We start from the raw sequence: 18913 nt of genomic DNA on the forward strand, positions 1-18913 counted from the left end.
AGAAGGAGAAGGAGAAGGAAGAAGGAGAAGAGGAAGAGGAAGGAGAAGGAGAAGGAGAAGGAAGAAGGAGAAGAGGAAGAGGAAGGAGAAGGAGAAGGAGAAGGAGAAGGAGAAGGAAGAAGGAGAAGGAGAAGGAAGAAGGAGAAGGAAGAAGGAGAAGAGGAAGAGGAAGAGAAGGAGAAGGAGAAGGAGAAGGAGAAGAAGAAGGAGAAGGAAAGGAAGAAGGAGAAGAAGAAGGAAGAGGAAGGAGAAGGAGAAGGAGAAGAAGAAGAAGAAGAAGAAGAAGAAGAAGAGGAAGAGGAAGAAGAGGAAGAAGAGGAGGAGGAGGAAGAAGAAGAAGAGGAAAAGGATAACGAGGAGGAGGAGGATGAATGCCTTGAAGTGATTGAAAATTACAAAGTTTTTTTTTTTTTTTTTTTTTTTTTTTTTTTTTTTTTAAGTGGGAATGATCACCTATTTTGCCACTTTGGCATGTCTCATGATTTACTAATCAGATTAGTCTTCATCTGTTTGGGCTGTTATAACACAATACCATAGACTGGGTGGCTTATAAACAACTGAAGTTCATTTCCCCCAGTTCTGGAGGTGGGGAAGTCCAAGATCAAGGTGTCAGCATGTTCTGTGTCTAGTGAGGGCTCGTTTCCTGGTTCATAGACAGCTGTCTTCTGGCTGTGTCCTCATATAGCAGAAGAAGTGAAGGAGTTTCCAGGGTCTCTAATGCCATCCAGCCCTCATGACCCCATCCCTGTCCAAGGTCCCACCTCCTAATACCATCACACTGGGGAGTTAGGATTTCAACACGTGATTTTTGAGGGGACATGAACATTAAGTCTATAGCAATTACCAGAACTGACTTACTAAAGACTTGACCCTTTGGATCCTTCTACATTCATAGCAGCTGCCAGATTAGACTGACAAATAGGGAAGTAAGGAGCCCCCTGTCTCAGCCTGCAGCATCAACCCAGTTCTAAGGCCCATTTGAGGCAGGAGGAGTGGGGATCTCCCGTCTAAGACACTGGAAGCCCGCTTTGCTTTGTCACACTGGAAAGCCAGGAGGGCAAGACGGTGGGCACAGTGATCCCCTACCTGTCAAGCACTAGAGGGAGAGCACTCAAGTGACCCTGCTCCTCAGATGTTGACTCTGTTGAGGGCAGAAGCACACAAGGGGTGGGAGGGAAGCAGAGAAGCAGTGGATCCTGAGGAAAACACTGCCAGCACCATCTTTTAGAAATCCTCTCCTTGCAAATTTATTTTCCACTTCCTTTGTCTCTTTAACTCAGCTCCAACTTTCCCAGGGAATGTGTCCTGGACCCCCTGGCTGGGTTCAGGTGGTTAGATACACACAGGCTGTTTCTGCTTCATAACATTTACCACAGTAATGACTTGACATTGCTGCACATAATTATTTGACAATACCAGAATCTCTCATGAGACTACAAACAGCAGGAACTGTGCCTTTCTTTAGCTCATCTTAGCATTCCGGTGCATGGCACATATAGGAGTTCTATAAATAGGTGCTGGATAAATGAATGAGAGCGAGCAGTAGGAGGAGACATCTTGGAGATGAGACCGGAGGCTAAGACCTTAAAAGAAGGCAGGATAAGAGAGTTTAACCTGATGTAATTTCCAGAAGGGCTCTAGAATACATTTGCTGCCAGATGATTCTACCATTCCATAACTAGAAAAGTTTGAAATGTACATACTCCTGAGAGAGGTAAGACATTAACTTAAATTTGCATTTGCATATTAATAACACTTCCTTTCCAGAAAGAAAGCTTGCAGAGAGATTATGCTGTGGAGAATACTAAATCAATACCCTGGGCCAGGTGCGGCGGCTCACGCCTGTAATCCCAGCACTTTGGGAGGCTGAGGCTAGCGTGGATCACCATGAGTTCAGGAGTTCGAACCAGCTGCTGGACCATACAATTGTGAACCTCTGTGCTCTATACTAAAATACAAAAAATGAGCCAGGTGGCCGGGCACGGTGGCTCAAGCCTGTAATCCCAGCACTTTGGGAGGCCGAGACAGGCAGATCACGAGGTCAGGAGATCGAGACCATCCTGCATCTAACACGGTGAAACCCCTGTCTCTACTAAAAATACAAAAAACTAGTCGGGCGAAGTGGAGGGCTAGGGCGAGCCGTAGTCCCAGTACTTGGAGGCTGAGCAGAAATGGCGGGAACCCGGGAGCGGGAGCCTTGCAGTGAGGCTGAGATACCGGCCCACTGCACATCCAGCCCCGACGACAGAGTGTAGATCTGCCTCAAAACAAAGAAAAAAAAAAAAAAATGAGCCAGGTGCTGTTGTGGGTGCTATTGAATCCCAGCCACTCAGGGGGCTGAGGCAGTGAGAATCTCTTGAACCCGGGAGGCAGAGGTTGCAGTGAGCCGAGATCATGCCACTGCACTCGCCTGGAAACAGAAGCAAAACTCATCCAACAATAAACAACACACAAATATATAAATAAATAAATAACAAACAATAAACCCTGAAACATCTGAAGGTGGAAGCTGTGGCTAGATGACCATGGAGGAGGAAAAGTAAAGACCATGGTAAATGGTTCAAAACCATCACCATTCTTAGCTAGTTACTGCTAAGGTCAAGCTTACTGTTGGTCAGAACAAACACACAGTTCACCCTGGCAACGAACCCTTTGCAGCTACATGGAATCTAATGCAGTGCTGCATGACGCTGGCAGGCACTGGCATCCAGTCCACTTCCTCTTTCAAGTTTTAAAATGCAGGCTAAGGGTGGTGGAAGATGTGCATCTGGTATCCATCCCAAAGGAAGAATCATGCCCTTGAGTTTCTGACATCACGACTCTTCTGACTGTCATAAAATGAATAATCTTCACCATCAACCAATCCTTCAGATTTCTACAAGTACTGCCACAACATGGTAGTTATCGAAGGATATGCATTCTCTGGGGAAGATCAAATTCTAGAACTCATAAAAGAAATGAACCTCTCACATCGCGTATTAAACAAGGACTCGCTGGCCAGGGCAGTGCTCATGCCTGGTAATCCCAGCTTGGGAGGTGGAGGCAAGGCCGCTTAGCCCAGCAGATTTGAGGACCAAGCCCTGGGGCAACATGGTTGAAATGCTCTGTCTCTATACAAATACGAAATCTGGGTCGTTGTTGGGCACGTGGACTGTGTCCAGCTACTCCGGTACGGCGAAGTGAAGGATCACCTGAGCCCCAGGAGGTCAAGCTGCAGTGACCACGATTGTGCCACTGCCCTCCAGCCTGTGGTGACAGAGTAGACCCGACTCAAAAAAAAGATTTAAAAAGACTGCCTTGAAGATTGTACAAAGAAAAGAAACTTAAAATGGATAATTGCTTTTATAAGCTACAGGGTACAAGAGTTGGAGTTTTTTTCTCTCTCTACTGCAGGATGCCTTTAATACACCCAGGTGGGAAACGATTTTCTGCATAGCCCAACTCAGGATACATTTCCTCATGAACAGAGACTGGATACCCCTAAAACTGCCCCCCATTCATACCCCTGAAAGTGTAAGGTTAACTGCATAAAGTATTCATTTGAAGGTTACTAAAATCTTTCGATCTTAGAAAGGATCCTCTGAGTACATCTGGATTATTTTTTATTAAAAATTAAAAAATTCTATTGGAATACCCAAGGGTGATCCTCAACTATATGCTGAGTCTACAGAATAGGATCTATGCAAGATAGAAATGGACCAAAAAAAAAATGAAGAAGGATCTAGTTTGCTTCTTTTTTTTTTTTTTTTGAGACGGAGTTCGCGCTCTGTCGCCCGGCTGAGTGCTAGGGCCGATCTCAGCTCATGCAAGCTCCGCCTCCCAAGTTTACGCCATTCTCACTGCCTCAGGACTCACCAGAGTAGCGAACTACAGACGCCAGGCCACCTCGCCCTGCTAGTTTTTTGTATTTTAGTAGAGACGGGTTTCACCGTGTTAAGCCAGGATGGTCAATCGTCTCCTGCCTTGTGATCCGCCACGTCTCGGACCTCCCAAAGTGCTGGATTACAGGCTCTCTGAGCCACGCGCCACGGCCTAGTTTGCTCTCTTTCTCTCTAGCCAACTTATTCCCCCTTATCTCCACTATTAAGCAATTCTCCCTTACAAGCTTCTTAAAATACGTCTTATTACACAAGGTCCTATATAGCCAACTGGCTCAATTTAAATTTACACTGGTACCTTGTTCTCCCAAAAGTATTGCCTAAAGAAAAATATTTTAGTTGCATAATTAAGTAAAAGGCAAAAAATTGGCAATGATTTTATTTCTGGACTTATGGCCACTGGAACATGCCTGTGGCAGGAGAGAAAGTAAACTCAACTTTGAAATTAAATAGATAGCTATACATTTATGTTTTGGCATGTAAATTACACATTTGCAGTCCTTCACTGAAGCCCAGTTTCAGATTTATTTTGCTTATTTATTTTTTAGACAGGTGTCTCATTCTGTTACCCAGGTCAGAATGTAGTGGTGCAATCTCGGTTCACTGCAGTCTCCGCCTCGTGGGTTCAAGTGATTCTCCTGCATAGCTGGGATTACAGGCGCCCACCACCACGCCCGACTAATTTTTGTATTTTTAGTAGAGATGGGGTTTTGCCATGTTGGCCAGGCTGGTCCGGAACTCCTGACCTCCAGTGATCCACAACTACCAAAGTGCTGGGATTACAGGCATGAGCCCCTGCGCCCAGCCCTATGTTTCAGAATTATTTAAAACCTTATCTTTTTTATGTGAAACTTAGAGCCTCACAAAACACTATTTGTGAGGTATCTTTCCCATAGGGATTTATTTTTGTGAACAAAATTTCATTTCTATAAAATATATTGTTGGCAATTGGTATAGTCATTTAATTTTATGACCGTGTATCTGAGGAATAAATGCATTCCCCAAAAGGGCACTGACATATAATTAGCAATAGAAATGATGTCACTAGTATAAGGAAATTCAAAGTGGCTAAGATTCCAGAGAGTCCTGCAGAGGTCTATAGCCTATGGATTACTAAACACTGCCAACCTGATAAAGGGGGGACAAAAAGAACAAAAGCAAATGTACATGATTTAGAAATTCTGAAACATGATTTGAGTAACTGGAAGTAGAAACGAAAAGCTTTCTCAAATATGTTTTAAGTAAACTATCAGGGTTAGCCTACAAAATAATACTTTTTAACTTTGACCAGCAATTTAAAACTTTTAAAGTATTTATAACAATCTTAAATATATAATCAGTTTATACAAAAAAAAAAATAGGCCAGGCGTGGTGGCTCATGCCTGTAACCCCAGCACTTTGGGAAGCTGAGATGGGAGGACTGCTTGAGCCCAGGAGTTTGAGACCAGCCTGGGCAACATAGTGAGACCCCATCTCTACAAAAAACTTAAAAACTAGCCAGGTGTGATGGCATGAGCCTGTAGTCCCAGGCACTCCCAAAAATCAATAATGAGACTTGATCAGCTCAAGAGGAAATTCTAAAGAAACGGCATCTGATAATTAAATCATGAGATGTGTCTTGGACCTCCTGGCATCAACCTTCTGGGAGGCAGCAGGAAGGAGATAGTCTCAGCCAATGTCTCTATTCCACAAAAAAATGGAGCCCTGAGAAGCTAAAATGGTTTGGGTAGAACTCCACAATAGTTCTCTCTGATTGATATGGGCTGCCTATGTTTGATTCAGTTGTAGGAATCCATATCAATGAAAATTAGTTATGGCAAGAGCTTGCACTGTCAGCCATTACCCACTATTGCCTTCTACTACACTATAATTACATTTCCACTCGAAAGGGATTAGGACCTCCACAAATACTGAAGTGTACTGAAGGTAAATTGAAAACCAGTGGGAAACAAAATGCAGTTTAAAAAGCTTCACAAAACCAGCAACCTTAAACAGAAGAACAACTATTTTGCCCCAGATCAAATCTCAGGATGCCCATCAAAAGCAATCCTTTGAGTATTTCAGGGTCTCAAATTGTATTAGTGGGAAGGAGGCAAAACAATTATATTTGGATTTGCACTGAACCAAAGTTAAATTAGGGACAAATTCCATAATTTAACTGGGAATCAGTGTCTTTTTCCCTTGTCTTTTATTTACTTTTTTTTTGAGACAGGGTCTCACTGTGTCACTCAGGCTAGCACAGTGCAGTGAAGCAATCATGGCTCACTGCAGCCTCAACCTTCCAGGCTCAAGCAATCCTCCCACCTCAGCCTCCTGAGTAGCTAGGAGTACAGGCACACGCCACTATCCCTGTCTAATTTTTCATCTTTCGTAGAGACAGGGTTTCACCAGGTTGCCCAGCCTGGTCTCAAAACTCCTGGGCTCAAGCAATCCTCCCGCCTTAGCCTCCGCCGAAAGTCCTGGGATTACAGGTGTGAGCCATCGTGCCCAGCCTATTTACAGTATTTCTAAAGTTACAGCTTTGAAAGAGTTGAAAAGTGTTTTCACTATCTAACTCTACCCGTGCTCATTGTGAACAGAAGTTCTGTGTTTTGGATCCTTTATGTGACAGAAGATAAATACTAAGTGCATCAGCAGAGGGTGGAGGAAGTGAATTTCATAAATGCTCACCCTAATGTTTTCTGCAACAGAAAATCATCTATTCTCATCTTTTTTCAGCTATACAAAAAGAAAAAAGGAAGACTGTTTCACAATCGTGGATGAGTAGCTGATCACAGCTTTCATAAAATACACATGCCAGCACTTCCGCACAATTACCTTGAAGAACCAGTTTCTTGTTCCAAACATTTCAACAGCAAAAGACCTACCTGTAGCCAGCCATTTAGAAAGTGAAATATTGCCTAGAAAATAATTAATGGAATCAATAAACAATTACAATTGGGGGTGAGGAAGTTCTTAGATTTACTCGATTTTTTTTCCTACAGATTTAAAAGAAAATAAATTTCAAAATACTGTATAAATTCCGATGGATACAAGCTACATATACATAAGCAGGTATTCTCTTAATTTGTGTCAAAATTATCTCCTGACACCATCAGACATACCACCCCTTCTGGTAGTACCATTCAGGATCCATAAGATGGCAGGCCTAGATTTCACAGTAGTAATTAAAAGTGTATATACATTGATTTCTTTGAAAAAAAAATACATCATATTATCAGCAGCATGTGGCTGGTAACAATATTAGGGGCATATATCAAATTAAATTTGTAAATTAAAAAACATAGCAAGTATTACCAGGTTAATGCATGCTATTAATTCATATTGAATCACAAAATATTGCCGGAAGAAATTTAAGATCATCTACTTTAGTCCTGCCTATTTCCATGTAGAGAAACCAGAGTGCAGATGTCAGAACTTTGCCCAAGATCACATGACAAAGCGAGTAGCAGAGAGAGGACCAGAATCCTGGTCTCCTTCCTCCCAATCTGTATCAGTCCTATTGTTCCCAATATTTCTTCAGCTCCTCACGGTGGCATCAAAGTCCAAATGACTGCTCTGCTGTCGAGCCCTATCCTTGGAGTTTGCCACAGATTGCTTTTTCCTTGTCAAAGGAGTCACTCATGAGTCACCACTTGTCCTATCTGGACTCCGCATGGAAGCATGGAATTCCACAACTCTCTTCATAAACCAGTTGTGTGCGTCTCAAACTGGGGTGTGATGATGTATGGGGTACTTGAAGTCACAGAATAAACAAGTACTATCTCCTTCATTGATTTTGGTGGTGGGGATGGGGCGCAACATCTTTATAATTAGAACATAAAATGTGTATGAATGCCAAACATGACATGCATAAAGGTTCAAAGCAATGTATAGCTTTGTGTAGGCTACATCAGGACACTGTGCAGGCCTGCAGCAGTACAGCTCTTCAGTCCTCTGTGCTATCAGGGACACTGTGGTGGAAAGCCTAGTATCTCATTAAGAGGCTCCCTCCTTCAGTACATACCCTGGAGCGCACCTTGTCTTCCATGATGTATAGAATAAGCTCACCTTACACTTGTGTTCTGGAAAAATCAACACACTGCTATCCAAATGCTATGTGGATAGTCCTAAGACACATTTAACTTCTATATGTCAAGCATTACATTATAAACATCAAAATATTCACCAAGTATCAACTATTATATATGATAAATATGTAACAGAGGCCACTGCTGGGCAGAATTCTTATGGACAAATCAAACACAGTGGATGGAATTAATAAAAATAAACCAACGTACTACTTTTAGTAAGCATTATGCTATAGAGGAATGTACAGAGATCCAAGAAGCAGGAGAGCTGGAGGATTTTTGATCACTCATCTAATGTGTCTTGCTCTATTTTCTCATCTATAGAAAGGAGATTGGATTGGGTTAGAATGGGGGGAAATTTCAAATTCTAAATTGTTTTTTGCTCACCCTCTGCTCTGGCATTTCCTTGGGCATACTTTTTTAAATGAAAGTAACATAAGATAATTAGCACCTAAGCATTTTCCTGAGCATTTTGACAGTGATTAATTCAGTTTCTCAGAACACACTCACCTCCTTGAAAATTCTTGGTATATTGATTGGCTAGAAATCAGTAAATTAGTTAATGTCATGAAAAACAAAGAAAGACTGGGAAACAATTTCAGATTAAATGAGACTAGAGAAAGGACATCTGAATGCAATACAAGATCCAGGATTTCATTTTGCTATGAAGAACGTTATTGCCATTATTGACAACTGGCAAAATTCAAATGACCACTATAGAACAGGCAATATTAGACAATGGTGTTGTATCCATTTCCTGATTTTGATAATTGTACTATGGCTATGTAAAAGAATGACCTTGTTTCTGGAATTACACACTGACACATTTAGGGACAAAGGAGCATCATGTCTGCCGAGGGAGGGAAAAAGAGAGAGAGAGAGAGAGCAAGCCCAGATACCAGTGTGGTAAATGTTAAAATCTGGGAAATGTGAGTGAAAAGTACATGGGAATTCTTTGTACTATTCTTGTAAATTTTTTGTAAGGCTGAAATTATATTAAAAGAAAAAATTAAAAGAAAAAAATCGTAAAGACAACCTGTTTGATGGCTACGTATAGAACTGCAATGGAAACCAGATGTAGAAAGATTAATGAGGAGGGCAAAATTACAGTTGAAGGGAAGCTGATTTATTCATAACATATTTCTTTGCAATTTATGAGTATAAGATAATAGACATACTGTCTTGTATAAAAGGATGCATCTGGTGAACACTGGTCTAAAAATTCTTATTTGATAAATATTGTTATAAGGTCACTCTGTAGCTTATTTTTTGAGGTTTAAAAAATTTATATATAATAACTATAATATGTCTTTATTTTTCTTTTATGTCTTCTTTAGTAAATCTTTACTTATAGCCAGTGTTATAACTTAAAATCTCTTCACAGACAACTCACAGGGAGACTTTCACTCAGAATCTATGTAAAAACTGAACCAAAATGATTAAAGACAGTTTTAGACTATGAAAGAGAAATTATATATGTTGAATAAAAAAGCAATTTAAAGCAAATTACAAAAAACAAAATGAAATTTCAAAAAAATTTTACATGGAGTGCCATGGTGCACACCTATAATCCCAGCTACTTGGATCACTTGAGTCCAGGAGTTTGAGACCAACCTGAGTAACACAGTCTGTTCTCATGCTGCTAATAAAGACACACTTGAGACTGGGTAATTTATAAAGGAAACAGGTTCAATTGACTCAGAGTTCAGCATGGCTGGGGAGGCCTCAGGAAACTTACAATCATGGTGGAAGGGGAAGCAAACACATCCTTCTTCACATGGTGGCAGCAAGAAGTGCCAAGCAAAAGAGGGAAAAGCCCCTTGTAAAACCATCAAATCTCATGAGAACTCACTATCACAAGAACAGCATTAAAGTAACTGCCCCCAGGATTAAAGTATCTCCTGCTGGGTCTCTTCCACCACACATGGTTACGGGAACTACAGTTCAAGATGAGATTTGGGTGGGGACACAGCCAAACCATGTCACGTAGTGAGGCCCCCATCTCAAAAAAATGAAACATCATGTTATATCAACACACGGTAAGATAAAACAAGACACTAGAAAATAAATTCTGGTCTATACCTTACCTGTGTGCATAGGTAGATTATCCATTGTTCCCAGGATTTAGCACATAGAAGTGGCATTGCTTAATATTTTTTCATGATGATTTTCAAAGGGTAAATGATCTCCCATATGACTACTTTAAAATATATTTATTTTCAATTGCTCAGTACATGTAAACTTCTTTAAAAATTAGTTTTTTCTTCTGTAAATACTTGTTTCCGACTTACACATCTCAAAGTTAAAATACTCTTTTTTTTTTCTTTTATTGAGATGGAGTCTTGCTCTGTCACCCAGGCTGGAGTGCAATGGTATGATTTGGCTCACTGCAACCTCCGCCTCCCAGATTCAAGCGATTCTCCTGCCTCAGCCTCCTGAGTAGCTGGGATTACAGGCTCCCACCACCATGCCCAGCTAATTTTTGTATTTTTAGTAGAGATAGGGTTTCACCATGTTGGTCAGGCTGGTCTCGAACTCCTGACCTCAGATGATCCACCCGCCACAGCCTCCCTCCCAAAGTGCTGGGATTACAGGCATGAGCCACCGTGCCTGGTCCAGTGTTTACCTTTTCCCCCTATAGTTAGCTGATAAAAAAGCTTTTGTGTATATACCCTGCATATCACAATGGGGGTAAATTAAAGTTAAACTGAGATGGTTTTCATCCATATCTGAAACTCAAAAATCTTGATCAGTTGATAACAAATTTCACACAGCCAACTTATATTACAAAGTGAAGAGTAACTGATCTACTCAGAGCATGGGATCATTAGAATAAAACATTTTGGAAGTCCGTCCTTGAAGGACTAACACAAAAGTATGTTTACACGAGGACTCTGGATTATTTTCCATGCTTTTGTGATGAAGTGCTGTTTTGTTACATAATTTTGACTTGGATTCTTCCCAATTACATCTGTTTATGTAATTTCAGGAGGAATACTGAACATCTGAGTCCTGGATGATACTATTATAGTAAACTAATAATTGCAAGAAGTTTAAAAAAAAAAACTGCATCAATTGCACCATTGCACTCCAGCCTTGGTGATAGAATAAACCCCATTTCTTTCTTTTCTTTTTTTTGAGACGGAGTTTTGCTCTTGTTGCCCAGGCTGGAATGCAGTGGCGCGATCTCGCCTCGCTGCAACCTCTGCCTGCTGGGTTCAAGTGATTCTCCTGCCTCAGCCTCCCAAGTAGCTGGGATTACATGCATGCTCCACCATGCCTAGGTCATTTTTGAATTTTCAGTAGAGACAGGGTTTGACCATGTTAGCCAGGCCAGTCTCAAACTCCTGAATTCAGGTAATCCACCCGCCTTGGCCTCCCAAAGTGCTGGGATTACAGGCAGGAGCCACCAAGCCTGGCTTCCGTTTCTTAAAAATATGTAGTCATCCAGCCTGGTCAACATGGAGAAACCCCGTCCCTACTAAAAATACAAAAATTAGCCGGGTGTGGTGGCGCACGCCTATAGTCCCAGCTACTCGAGTGGTCAAGGCATAAGAATCACTTGAACACAGGAGGCAGAGGTTGCAGTGAGCCGAGATCACGCCACTGCACCGCAGCCTGGGAGACAGAGTGAGACTCTGTCTCAAAATAAAATAAATAAGTAAATACATACATATACATACATAAAATACAAGAACATTACAAAATAGAAGTTTTCCTTATTTCATTTAACTTTTTTTTTCTCTCCAGCTATTTTAATTGATTCAAAATGTTCAACATATATTTATTTAGCAACTAGTATATGCCAGACATGGTTGTTAAGTATTGAGAATATAAGCAAATAATATGTAATTGAAAACCTGCATAAACAAAAACATGGTCTCTGGCTTCATCCTGGTTACAGTCTAAGTCCTGAGAACTTAAAGGGCAGGGATGAGTTTTATAAGCTTGGTACCTTGCCGAGTGCCTTGCACATGCAAGAACCACAGTAACACTCTCTGATGATACTGATGATGTCTGCACTGCCTATAGATCTTTCTTATTGGTAGAAGAGAGATTCTTCACGCTGTAATCAGATCATTTTACCTTTGAAAATAGACTTTGGGGCCGGGCGCGGTGGCTCAAGCCTGTAATTCCAGCACTTTGGGAGGCCGAGACGGGCGGATCACGAGGTCAGGAGATCGAGACCATCCTGGCTAACACGGTGAAACCCCGTCTCTACTAAAATACAAAACTAGCCGGGCGAAGTGGCGGGCGCCTGTAGTCCCAGCTACTCGGGAGGCTGAGGCAGGAGAATGGCGTAAACCCGGGAGGCGGAGCTTGCAGTGAGCTGAGAGCGGGCCACTGCACTCCAGCCCCGGCGACAGAGTGAGACTCTGCCTCAAAAAAAAAAAAAAAAAAAAAAAGAAAATAGACTTTGGCTGGGCGCAGTGGCTCACGCCTGTAATCCCAGCACTTTGGGAGGCCAGGACGGGTGGATCACGAGCTCAGGAGCTAGATACCATCCTGGCCAACATGGTGAAACCCCGTCTCCCAAAATACAAAAAATTAGCCGGGTGTGGTGGTGCACACCTGTAGTCCCATCTACTTGGGAGGCTGAGGCAGGGGAATTGCTTGAACCCGGGAGGCAGAGGGTGCAGTGAGCTGAAGTCGTGCCACTGCACTCCAGCCTGGCAACAGTGCAACACTCTGTCTCAAAANTGGATCACGAGCTCAGGAGCTAGATACCATCCTGGCCAACATGGTGAAACCCCGTCTCCCAAAATACAAAAAATTAGCCGGGTGTGGTGGTGCACACCTGTAGTCCCATCTACTTGGGAGGCTGAGGCAGGGGAATTGCTTGAACCCGGGAGGCAGAGGGTGCAGTGAGCTGAAGTCGTGCCACTGCACTCCAGCCTGGCAACAGTGCAACACTCTGTCTCAAAAAAAAAAAAAAAAAAAAATAGACTTCAGCCCAGTCAGACCCGGTGGGTCACACCTGTAATCCCAGCACTTTGGGAGGCTGAGCAGGCAGATCACCTGAGGTCAAGAGTTCGAGGCCAGCTTGGTCAACATGGTGAAACCCCGTCTTTACTAAAAATACAAAAAATTAGCCTGGCATGGTGGCACACAATTGTAGTCCAGGTACTTGGGAGGCTGAGGCAGGAGAATCACTTGAACCCGGGAGGCAGAGATTGCGGTAGGCCGAGATCCAGCCACTGCACTCTAGCCTTGACAACAGAGCGAGACTCTGTCTCAAAAAAAAAAAAAAAAAGAAAGAAAAAAGAAAAAAGAAAAGATTTCATCCAGCAAGAAAGAAATCTGTCATACCGGATTCCTGAAAGTCACTTGGAATCTCATCCTTTTTAGGAATCTCAATAGCCTTGTCTTACTGAAATAATAAAAATTGCAACAAGTTTCCAGGCATAGGCAAGGAGCTGTGGACCTTTGTAAACATTGCTCAGTGTCCAATAATCCCATTGTTAGTTATTCACATGCAGAATAAATTCTCAAATGACAGCTCTTTGACATACACATTTTACACAAATTAGTTGATCTCATATACATAGCCTCAGGTTCTAGATGACAAGTTGATCTCATATACATAGCCTCAGGTTCTAGATGACAGGGCTTACTCTTCATCAGTTTTTTTTTTTTTTTTTTTTTTTTGAGACAGGGTTAGGCTCTGTCTCTAGGCTGGAGTGCCCTGGCGTGATCTTGGCTCACTGTAACCTCCACCTCCCAGGCTCAAGTGATCCTTCCACCTCAGCCTTCCAAGAAGTAGCTGAGACCACAGGCACCCACCACCATGCCCAGCTAATTTTTTTGTATTTCTGGTAGAGATGGGGTTTCACCATGTTGCCCAGGCTGTCTCAAACTCTTGAGCTCAAGTGATCTGCCTGTCTCAGCCTCCTAAAGTGCTGGGATTACAGGCGTGAACCACCATGACTGGCTTCCTCAGTCTTTCTATAATAAAAAATCTTTTCTTTTTTTTTTTGATACAGAGTCTCACTCTGTCACCCAGGCTGGAGTGCAGTGGCATGATCTTGGCTCATCGCAATCTCCACCTCCCAGGTTCAAGCAATTCTCCTGTCTCAGACTCCTGAGCAGCTGGGACTATAGGCGTGAGCCACCAGGCCCAGCTAATTTTTGTATTTTTAGTAGAGATGGGGTTTCACCATGTTGGCCAGGCCTGTCTCGAACTCCTGACCTCAAGTGATCTGCCTGACTTGGCCTCCCAAAGTTCTAGGATTACAGGTGTGAGCCACCATGCCCCGCCCTTTCCGAAATAAAACTTAGCAAATGCTGATGTGAATTAGAAACAGCAGTACAAAGGAAAGAATACAAAAAACCCACTGGTAAGTGGTTCTGAAAATAAATCATACAATCACTATTCTCTTTGATGAAAATATTTTTTCAAGATGATAAACAAGCATTGCAGATACCTACCATTGTGTTGCAATTGCCTACAGTATTGAGCACAGTAACATACTATGCAGATTTGTAGTCTAGAAGCAATAGGTTATTCAATATGGCTAGGGGTATAGTAGTCTACACCACCTAGGTTTATGTAAACATACTCTATGATGTTCACACAACGATGTAATTGCCTAATGATGCATTTCTCAGAACGTATCTCCACTGTTAAGTGATGCATGACTGTACGTTAATGTATCTGTGTTTTTCTGGGAGAAGGTTCCTATGACTTTCATTAGATTCTCAAAGGTGTTAATGATCCGAAAACTTCCTAAGAACTATGACCCCAAAAGAAAATAATCAGCACTTATATTCTAAGGAAACTGGCACATGGAATGAATTCAATAAACATTGTTAAATGAAATCTAAGTAAATAACTTTTATTTAGAGTATTATTAAGCTTTTTTAATGCTGTCATCAGAAATATATGTTGAGTATGAAAGAAATCAGAGAAAAGAGGAGAAAAATGACAAATCAAGATGGAGTGACTACTACATGCAGGATAATGGTGCAGGTGGTGGGAGGACTTTGTTAAGGTAATTTCTGCTTTTTAGGAACATATGATCTAACTGGAATGATAAAACATACAAAGTGGTGTAAGAATATCAGCAAAGGGAAAAAAGCAGTCAATGTATTATACAATATACACTAGCCTTTCTAAAGGGGATAGCCTCTGAGGGAAAAGTCTAGGTTTGAAGGAGTTTTTGACATATACAGGGTTTAACTGTGCCATCTGCAATAGGAAAAGACTAGAAGTATGAGGTATTGAATAGAAGGTATTGGAATAAATGAAAACTGCCCCTTCCTGCTCCTCTTTTTACGGTTTTCAGCTATTGCGAAGGGAGCACCAGGGCAATGCGAAGCAATCCAGCGGTTTCTGAAGGGCACACTCCCTGGCTCTGCCTCCTTATGCTACTTTTGTGTGGCGGGGGTTGGGGGCAGTTTGCTGACTTGACCAGAGGATAAGGAAATCACTCCTCCAGTGCCCTGAAACCATTACAGATTTTATTTGTTTTATTTTATTTTATTTTGGAGACGGAGTCTCATTCTGTTGCCTAGGCCGGAGTGCAGTGGAGCAATCTTGGCTCACTGCAACCTCCGCTTCCTGGATTCAAGCGATTCTCCTGCTTCAGCCTCCCAAGTAGCTGGGACTACAGGCATATGCCACCACACCCAGCTATTTTTTTGTATTTTTGGTAGAGATAGGGTTTTGCCATGTTGGCCAGGCTGGTCTCAAACTCCTGACCTCAGATGATCCACCCGCCTTGGCCTCCCAAAGTGCTGGGATTACAGGCGTGAGCCACCCTGCGCCTGGTCCCATTACAGATTTTGAAACAGGTATTAGCCTAACAAAGATGTTTCACCCAGAGGCAAATGCCTTGAAAAATTCCAGTTTATATTTGGGAAATGTCCCCAGTGGGAATATTTGAAAGCATAAAAGCACACCTCCAAGTCAGTGCTGCTGCTACTTCCTTCTGTGATGTTTCTGAGAAGTTCCAGCAGAAGGCCAAATCCAACTGGTATCTAAACTCTTTCCCCATTTTGCTATTATGAGTTTTCTTAAAGTGAGGCATATCTGCAGCAACATATTTGACTTACTGGTGTCTTATTTTTTTACTACAGAAAAGTAACTAGGAAATACATGATGAGGCCATTATTGGGGGGATAAAGCCCAGGAATTTAGTCCAACTATGGTGATATTTGTTGTTTTTCACTCTTCACCTCAAATATAGAGTACAAAAATACTACCGGGTGTAGTGGCTCATGCCTGAAATCCCAGCACTTTGGGTGGCCGAGACGGGAGGACTGCTTGAGCCCAGGAGTTCCAGACCAACCCGGGAAACATAGTGAGACACTGTCTCTACAAAAAAATTAAAATTAAAATAATTAGCCGGGCATAGAGGCTAATACCTATAGTACTAGCTACTCAGGAAGCTTAGGTGGAAGGATCACTTGAGCCCAGGAGTTTGTGGCTGCAGTAGCTATGGCCATGCCACTGCACTCCAGCCTGAGCGACAGAGTCAGACCCTGTCTCTAAACAAACAAGCAAAACAAAAATACTATCACTTATAAAAGTTATCATTTCTTGCATCTTCTCCTTCCCTAAACCCACTGCAACCACTTTCAGATCATAATTAACTTAGGGGCTGACTACTACAAACCATAAAATGGGTTCAACTTCCAGCTCTGGGTGAACCTGGACAAATTATTTACCCTTTGTAAGCCTAAATGCCCTTATTTGTGACAAGGAGTAAATAACAAGGTTTTTGTGAGCAATAAAAGAGATACCGCAAGTAAAAATATTGCATGGCATACTGTAACTTCTCAGTAAGTATTTGCTATTATTCTTATTACTGCCTTCACTAGTGTCCCTATCTACAGGCCTTTGTAAAATTCACCTTGTGGCCAGGCGTGGTGGCTCATGCCTGTAAAACCAGCACTTTGGGAGGTCTAGGCTGGTGGATCAACTTGAGGCCAGGAGTTAGAGACCAGCCTGGTCAACATGTTGAAATCTCGTCTCCACCAAAAATACGAAAGATTAGCTGGGTGTGGTGGTGCACACCTGTAATCCCAGCTACTGGGAAGGCTGAGGCACAAGAATCGCTTGAACCTGGGAGGCAGAGGTTGCAGTGATCTGAGACCGCACCACTGCACTCCCTCCTGGGCGACTGAGTGAGACTCTGTCTCAAAAAAAAAAAAAAAAAAGAAAAGAAAAAATTCATCTTGCACTTTGCTAACACATTTGGCTTTTCTTTCTTTTTTTTTTTTTGAGACAGGGTCTTGCTCTGTCACACAGGCTGGAATGCAGTGGCGTTATCACAGGTCACTGCAGCCTTGACCTTCCAGGTTTAAGTGATCCTCTTGCCTCAGCCTCCTGCGTAGCTGGGACCACAGGCATGCACCACCAAGCTCAGCTAATTTCTCTTTTCTTTTCTTTTTTTTTGTATTTTTTTGTAGAGAAGGGGTTTTACCATGTTGCCAAGGCTGGTCTCAAACCCATGGGCTCAAGCAATGCACCCACCTCTACCTCCACCTCCCAAAGTGCTGGCATTACAGACAGGCATGAGCTGTGGCACCTGGCCATATTTGGTATTCTTTTTTCTTTTTCAACTCATTGCTTGCTAACACATTTGATATTCTTTTTTTTTTTTTTTTGAGACGGAGTCTCACTCTGTCGCCCAGGCTGGAGTGCAGTGGCCGGATCTCAGCTCACTGCAAGCTCCGCCTCCCGGGTTCACGCCATTCTCCTGCCTCAGCTTCCTGAGTAGCTGGGACTACAGGCGCCCGCCACCTCGCCCGGCTAGTTTTTTGTATTTTTTTAGTAGAGACGGGGTTTCACCGTGTTAGCCAGGATGGTCTCGATCTCCTGACCTTGTGATCCGCCCATCTCGGCCTCCCAAAGTGCTGGGATTACAGGCTTGAGCCACCGCGCCCGGCTCACATTTGATATTCTTAAATCACCTTTGAGTTTTGTCAGTTTCTTTTCAAAACTCTTCAGCGGATTCCCTGCATACAGGATAGTCTTATCTTCTTGCCTGGAATGTGTAGACATTCCCCATCTGGCCTTAACAAACCTGATACCAGCTTGGTCTTTCATGATGCTCATTAATAATAAACTACACTTCTTCCCCTTCCCCAACACACCCTGCTCTTTCAGACTCTTTGCCTTTGTTCCTGGTGTTCTGTGTGTGTGGAATGCCTTCTCTATGTACATCCATATGGGGTGCTGAAGATGCCACCTTCCCCCACAAGGCTCTGATCCCTTTACAGAGCAAATGCTCTCTGGACTCCTGAAATAACTTGTCATTTTCTCCCATCTTGAAAAAGTGTTACTTAGGTTCACATTATCTCCCAACCTAAAATATAAATCCTTTAAAAACCAAGGTTCACGTTTGTTACATTTTACATACTCATGGCCCAGGGTCACACTCACAATCGGTACAAATACCCATAATGAAAGCAGAGTGTGGTAACAGAAGACAGTGAAATAAAGTGCTGAGGGAGCCCAGCAGAGGAAGAGTTTATTTCAGTTGCCTTCACATTTGAAGTAAACCTTTAAGGATATTAGAACTGTGTTGGGCAGAAATGATGGAAATCAGGAATCTAGGCCAAGGGAGCAACATGAATAAAGGTGGAGAGGGAAATGCACAACCAAAGAACAATTCATATGGCTAAAATTTCGGTGCAGGTTGTTAGGACTGAAAAGGCAGGTTATAGAGGGCCCCGAAGGAACTCCTAATTGCATTTGGACTCTTATTTTGAGGTCATGGGAAGCTAATGGGGTTTTTGAGCCGGGAAATGACATAGTCAGATGTGTGTTTTAGAAAAATGACTCTATCAGCTGGGCATACAACGGAACTAGGGATGAGACCATTAGTTTGCATGTGTGTGTCCCTCCAAAATTCATGTTAGAACTGAAACCCCAAGGTGATGGTATTAAGAGATAGGGCTTTTGCGGAAGTGATTAAGTCATAAAGGCTCCACCTTCACGAGTGGGACTAATGCCCC

At 42.5% G+C, this 18913-nt stretch overlaps 1 long non-coding RNA gene across 1 annotated transcript in view; it reads left to right on the top strand.

The window, feature by feature from the left end:
• Positions 1–6748, top strand: part of LOC108535904 (uncharacterized) — a 48668-nt gene extending 41920 nt beyond the window's left edge. The window contains exon 3 of the long non-coding RNA XR_001887357.1: positions 6597–6748. This is a non-coding gene — a long non-coding RNA (uncharacterized LOC108535904). The remainder of the gene's footprint in view (positions 1–6596) is intronic.
• The last annotated feature ends 12165 nt before the right edge of the window (positions 6749–18913 follow it).

Source organism: Rhinopithecus bieti, unplaced genomic scaffold (genome assembly GCF_001698545.2).
Source record: "Rhinopithecus bieti isolate Rb0 unplaced genomic scaffold, ASM169854v2 scaffold_12086, whole genome shotgun sequence".
NCBI classification, from domain to species: Eukaryota; Metazoa; Chordata; class Mammalia; order Primates; family Cercopithecidae; genus Rhinopithecus; species Rhinopithecus bieti.